Source organism: Heteronotia binoei, chromosome 14 (assembly GCF_032191835.1).
Source record: "Heteronotia binoei isolate CCM8104 ecotype False Entrance Well chromosome 14, APGP_CSIRO_Hbin_v1, whole genome shotgun sequence".
In the NCBI taxonomy this organism is placed as follows: domain Eukaryota; kingdom Metazoa; phylum Chordata; class Lepidosauria; order Squamata; family Gekkonidae; genus Heteronotia; species Heteronotia binoei.
Genome location: NC_083236.1, coordinates 22,031,235 through 22,037,234, shown reverse-complemented (window position 1 = coordinate 22,037,234; position 6,000 = coordinate 22,031,235).

Sequence of the window (6,000 nt, the reverse complement as noted above, 5' to 3'; positions counted from 1 at the left end):
GGAAAAGTAAAAACAGACATAGTATACAAAAATAGAGATCTAAATTTAAGAACTTTTAAAATTCAATTCCCTCAGTCTAAGAATTAATGCACAAAACTCAGCAACTGAACGTGTAATCTCTGAATTCTTATCTGATAAGAACCAGTGAAGTCTTGCTTTGTTTTTATTAATATAACCAGGTGTCCTATCGACTAATGAGGTAATAATTCTAAAATGAGCCTCCCTATAATATGGGACAGGTCAGATAGGGCTGATGCAAATTTAGGCTGATTCCGCACTCACCTTGGTCCAGGGCAGGCTTCCTTTTCTGCACGGAGCAAGCCGGCGATTTTGCACAATTGCTCCGCGTCGCCATTTTGCATGGGGCAAACCCGCGATTTGCCCCACCGCAGTGTAAACCTGTTTTTTCAGATTTACACTGTGGCATGGCAAATTGTGGGTTTGCCCTGCGCAAAATGGCAGCACGGAGCAACTAGTGCGTAATCGCCAGCTTGCTCTGCGTGGAAACAGAAGCCTGCCCCAGACCAAGGTGAGTGTGGAACTGGTCTCCAAAATTCTCCTCAGCAAATGTAACTATCAATATTTCCCAGATATTCTCTGGATACTCAAAATTCCTGCCAAATATTGAAAAACATTTAATATCATGCTCAATAAAATTTCAGTATCTTATATTTGACCGTGTGTGGTAGGTGACAGGTAATGAGATTTGTACTTATATCATAATGATCGTTTTCGCACAAAGCTTACCTCACAGTCACAATCCTGTTCCCTCCGCAGCGTCTGTCGGATTTCCCACCATCTGCGCCGGAGTTACAGGAAGTGCTGCGGCTTTTGCATAGCAAACGTAAGCTGGGTTTTAGCGGTTTACGTTTGCTACGCAAAAGCTGCGGCACTTCCTGTAATTTTGGCGCAGATGGTGGGAAATCCGACCAGACGCTGCGGAGGGAACAGGATTGTGACTGCGAGGTGAGCTGTGTGCGAAAACGGTCAATTACAGTCATTTTATTTCTTCCTTCTCAAATGGACCTTCTATTGTCTTTTAGCTCATATCCTTTTGCTCATGGCTCTCTAAAACACATTGGTGGGATCTGCAAATCCATCCATTTTACCAGCTGTCACCCCACCTTTCAGGCTCTGTCTGCTTTCCTTCTTTTTTGTAATCTACTGCATGAGGTGATGGGGTGCTAGCCTCCAGGTGGGACCCGGGGATCCCCCAGAATTACTACCCACCTCCAGACTACAGGATGGACTCTATGGCACTGCACCCCACTGAGGCCCCTGTCCTCCCCAGGCTCCACTCTCAAATCTCTCGGAGAGGTGTGTCAAACTCAGGGGATGCACCTAGTCCATCTAGGATTCTTATATGACCCATGAGTAACTGGCTGGGGGGGTGGGGAGCAAGAGGGTGGGTGCACATGGTGAGGTGTATGTGGTTGAAGCTCTTGAGAAATAGAAAGAAAATTTCTAGGGGCCAAGACTGTTAGGCTGACATAAAATTGCGTGTGTGTGTGTGGGGGGGGGGGGGAATGGCCGCAAAGGCAGAGAAAGAGGAGGTGTGGTGGGGGTTTTTCCTTCTTCTTCCTCTGATTGCAGCTCTGCAAGGATTGGTGAAGTCACTACACGGAGGGGTGGAGCCAAGTGGCTGGCATTGTCACCACCACACCAAACAGCAACCATGAGAGGGGTTGGAAGAGTGGGTATGCAGAGTGGTGGTTTGCCAATGAAGGGACAGGGCCAGTGGGGGAAAGAGAAGGAGGAGGGCAGACATGCAGACTGGGAAGCAACTGGGCTATCTTGTCCATGCCGCTATGAGGAGAAAGACATCCTGGTCTCAGAACCGAGCAGAGGAGCGAAGGGAAAACGGGGCACCAATATTGCCACAGCATGTCTGAACAGCTGCAGAGCCCAGGAGGCAGAGTGAACATCTGGGTGACTGGGGAATAGCAGCCTCCCTTCTTCCACACACCTCTTCTAGGCCCCATGAAGGAAAGTGGGTCATAGGATGACAAAAAAGAACCCTTGGAGGTTTTGGAAACAGACTCTCAGGTCTCCCCCTCAGCCCTGCCACAAATGTGAGAAACGCAGGAGGGATGAGAACTGGTTGTGAGGGCAGATTTGGGAGGACCAGTTTGAGATTCCACCCTTCCTCCTAAGCCAGGAACTTGTAGTCTGGGTTACCCACTGCCGGTCACTCAGTATGAACCACTTCACAGGATGGTGGTGGTTGGAGGGGATGAGGCAGTGGAAGGAGAAGTCCCATGTCTCCGTGAGATCCTCTGAGGTAGGATGGGGGAAGAGAGGACATAGAGAGATGGATCATAGCCATGCTTGGCTGCTGAGGCTGGGCGTGTGTGTATGTGTGTGTGTGTGTGGGGGGTGGTTTGATGCTTCTGAAAAACTACCTTATTTACTTGCAAAAAAGATGGCTCATCTCCAGAAAGTGCTATAATATACAAAAGCAACTAATTTCTGCGAAAATGTAAGATTCCCCACCCCTTTCTTTCATATCCCTTAGTAAAAAACTATTCTTGCATATGATTAAATACATCCTTTGGGGCTTTTGTGGATTCCTCAGTAAATCAATTGCTTTTATTCCTAGGAATCAGGGCTTTTCTGTAGCAGGAACTCCTTTGTATATCAGGCAACACACCTCTGATGTAACCAATCCTCCAAGAGCTTACAGTAGGCCTTGTACTAAGAGCCCTGTAAGCTCTTTGAGGGTTGGCTACATTAGGGGTGTGTGGCCTAATATGCAAAGGAGTTCCTGCTACAAAAAAAGTCCTGCTAGGAATCAATTGCTTTTGTTTGTATTTTGAGTAAAAAAAAAATGTCATTAATTGGGTTTGCCTTTGTAATTTTTGAAGTTCACATCTCCAGTATCTGGCATTATTTTATAGCATCCATGGCTCAGTCTGACCAAGTAAGATCTGGCCCTTGCAACAAACGAGTTTGACATCTCTGATCTAAATGTTTTACATAAATGAGTAGAAATGCTTCTGGGGCCTTTGCCTGTGGTGGGCTGCTAGTCAGGCCATCCTTGGCATTTGCTGCTCTTTCCTAGGGAGGCTGTGGCTATAATTCTTCGGTCGGGAGCATCTTGCTTCATTGCAGAGGCTGGTGCAGATGACCTTCTTGCTATAGAGCAGAAGCGGCCAACGGTAGCTCTCCAGATGTTTTTGCCTACAACTCCCATCAGCCCCAGCCATTGGCCATGCTGGCTGGGGCTGATGGGAGTAGTAGGCAAAAACATCTGGAGAGCTACTGTTGGCCGCTCCTGCTATAGAGCACCAAATCCTTGTGTGTATATGTATCTTGTTTTGGTATAAATATATTATCCTTCCCTGCCTCAGAACTCTACAGAGAACCCCTGGCACACAAAACTATCTATGGATTTCCTCAGCCCACAGAATAGGATTGTTCTTTCACCCATCCAAAATTTTAAAAGTCATCTATAGATCGCAGGACGCCTGGGTGGGGCAGGATTTTGTTTCCAGCCTGAAATCCAGCAATGGCTTTTAAAATACAGTCCTCAAAAGATTAGACCCAGCTGTTTCGCAGGTGCAGTGAAGCTCTTTGCTGAGGAAATGTATCCACTTAAAAATTGCAGCCTATCTGCATCATTAAATGGGGCTATTTTTGGAGCTTTAAAGTGTAGGCAATTTCTCCCTCTTTTGATTAGGCAAAGTCATTGGTCTACATTTAAGCCACAGGCAGCTGCTGCAGCAAGTGATCATCTGGTTGCTCTAATCCAGAAAGCAATTGAAAAATGCAGTCATCTTCCCAATGGCAAAGAGCAGACATCCTCCTTAGCCCCAAGAACAGGAGCTCCTGGCCTGCCAGCAGTGTAGGGGTCCCAACCCTCCCGCCCTGGCGGGGGACCCCAGGATTTCCACCCTCTTCCCCCGCTCCCCCCAAAAACAGAAGTGGGGGAGGGGGGGAAATGGCGAGCCGCTGCCGCCCCCTCCCCGACCAGTGAACCCGTAGGCGGCGGGCCCGCCGGCGCCCAGCAGCAGGAGGAGGCAGCGGCGGAGGAGCTGTCGGCCGAGGGCCTCGCTGTCGGCGTTGGCGCAGCAGAGGGGCAGCTGGAGCGCGGCGAGGAGATCGGGCGCGCCGGAGCAGCGGAGGCGGCGGAGCCAGGCGCGGCCCAGGGCGGTGAGGGAGCTCTTGAAGGGGTGCAGCACAGCCCCGCCAGCACCAGCGTGGCAGCGCCGGAGGCCGAGGAGGAGGCCCCAAGCCCCCGGCCCTGCTCTCCATGCCCGCGCCACCGCCCTGCTTCACCCAGGCCTCCAGCCTCAGGCGGCCGCGGAGGGGCGGGGAGGATGAGCGGGAGAAGAAGGGAGGGACAGCTGCTAGTGCGGCTGCGGCGCGGGAACCTGCGGCTGCGGCGCTTGTCACAGCCTTGATATTGGCTCCACCCCTAACATCTCCTGGCTCCACCCCCAAAGTCTCCTGGCTCCACCCCCAAAGTCCCCAGCTATTTCTTCAATTGGACTTGGCAACCCTACAGCAGTGTCTCACTAAAGCAGGCCTTCAGCAGTAGAACTGCTGTCAGTGAGGCTGGAAAAAAAAGAGGGTGCTACCAGGTATTCTGACACCAAGCCTGGACAGATTCCTGAGAAAACCCACTTTAGATTAATTGTATTCATTATCTCTATGGATTTAAGTTGAGATAAGCCAGTTTAAGTCTGCAGGCATCTTTGGAATTCTGACACAAAGTAGTGGGCACAATTACAAAATGGCTGCCACAAAAGGTGGAGCCAAACAAAATGGCTGCCACAGGAAGACTATAAAATGTCTGAGACGGGTTATTTAACTCTAATAAGCAACAATTTAATATTTCAAACAGAAGCTCTATTTAATAGGATCCTTTAAATCTACACAGCCAATCAGAAGCTGTGCTGGGCAGATGCCTCGTGTTATGTATTGAGTGCTGTTCAAGGTTTGTTTGGTCTGAGCTTGGGGTTGCCAAGTCCAATTCAAGAAATATCTGGGGACTTTGGGGTGGAGCCAGGAGAAAGGTTGTGACAAGCATCATTGAACTCCAAAGGGAGTTCTGGTCCTTCACATTTAAAGGGACCGCACACCTTTTAAATGCCTTCCCTCCATTGGAAATAATGGATAAGGGCACCTTCTTCTGGGGCTCATAGAACTGAACCTCGCGTTCCAATCTTTTAGAAACTTGGCTGGTCTTTTGAGAAGAGGTGTTGTATGCTATGCTGCAAATTTGGTGCCTCTACTTCAAAAAACAGCCCCCCCCCGAGCCCCAGATATCCTTCGAACAATTCTCCATTATTCCCTATGGGAATTGGTCACCATAGGGAATAATGTAGTTCCCAGCAGACATTTCCCTTCCCTTCCCCCGCTTTCTGATGACTCTGAAGCGGGGGGAGGGTCTCCAAACCGGGGGATCTCCTGCCCCCACCTGGGGATTGGCAGCCCTATCTGAGCTTGAGGTAGGTGTCCATTGCTCTCCAGGATCCTGATGCCTACCCTTCAGTTGGCCGTTCTCTTGGAACTGGCCAATTGGGACATGAGGCATTTCTCCAGGAAATGCAAATGAAGGATCCTGGAGAGCAGAATGGGATTGGCTGGCGCCTGCCACAGACACGTGGTTAATCGTTTTCTTGTGGCTGTTCTTGCTAATAAAGAGTTGTGCCGGATGAGAGCTGACTGAACTCACTATTTAACACCTCACCTAGCCCCTCTCACTTTCTGCTAGAAACGGTGTTAGTGGGCACCACATTGGGGACCCCTGATATAAGCCATTTCAGCAATTAGCATTTCATTTTTGGCTGAAAGCAGGATAAAATGCAATAAATAAATAAAACTGTGAAATCCACAGTCTTCTCAGTGGATGTTCTTATGGTTGTAATATGTAAATTTAGGGAGACAATACAAATGTATTTAAAGACATTTGTTTGGAGTGAAAAAATTGGCATTACCCCACCACCACTGCCACCATTGTTGCATGTTGGGTATTCTTATGATTGAATACCAGCT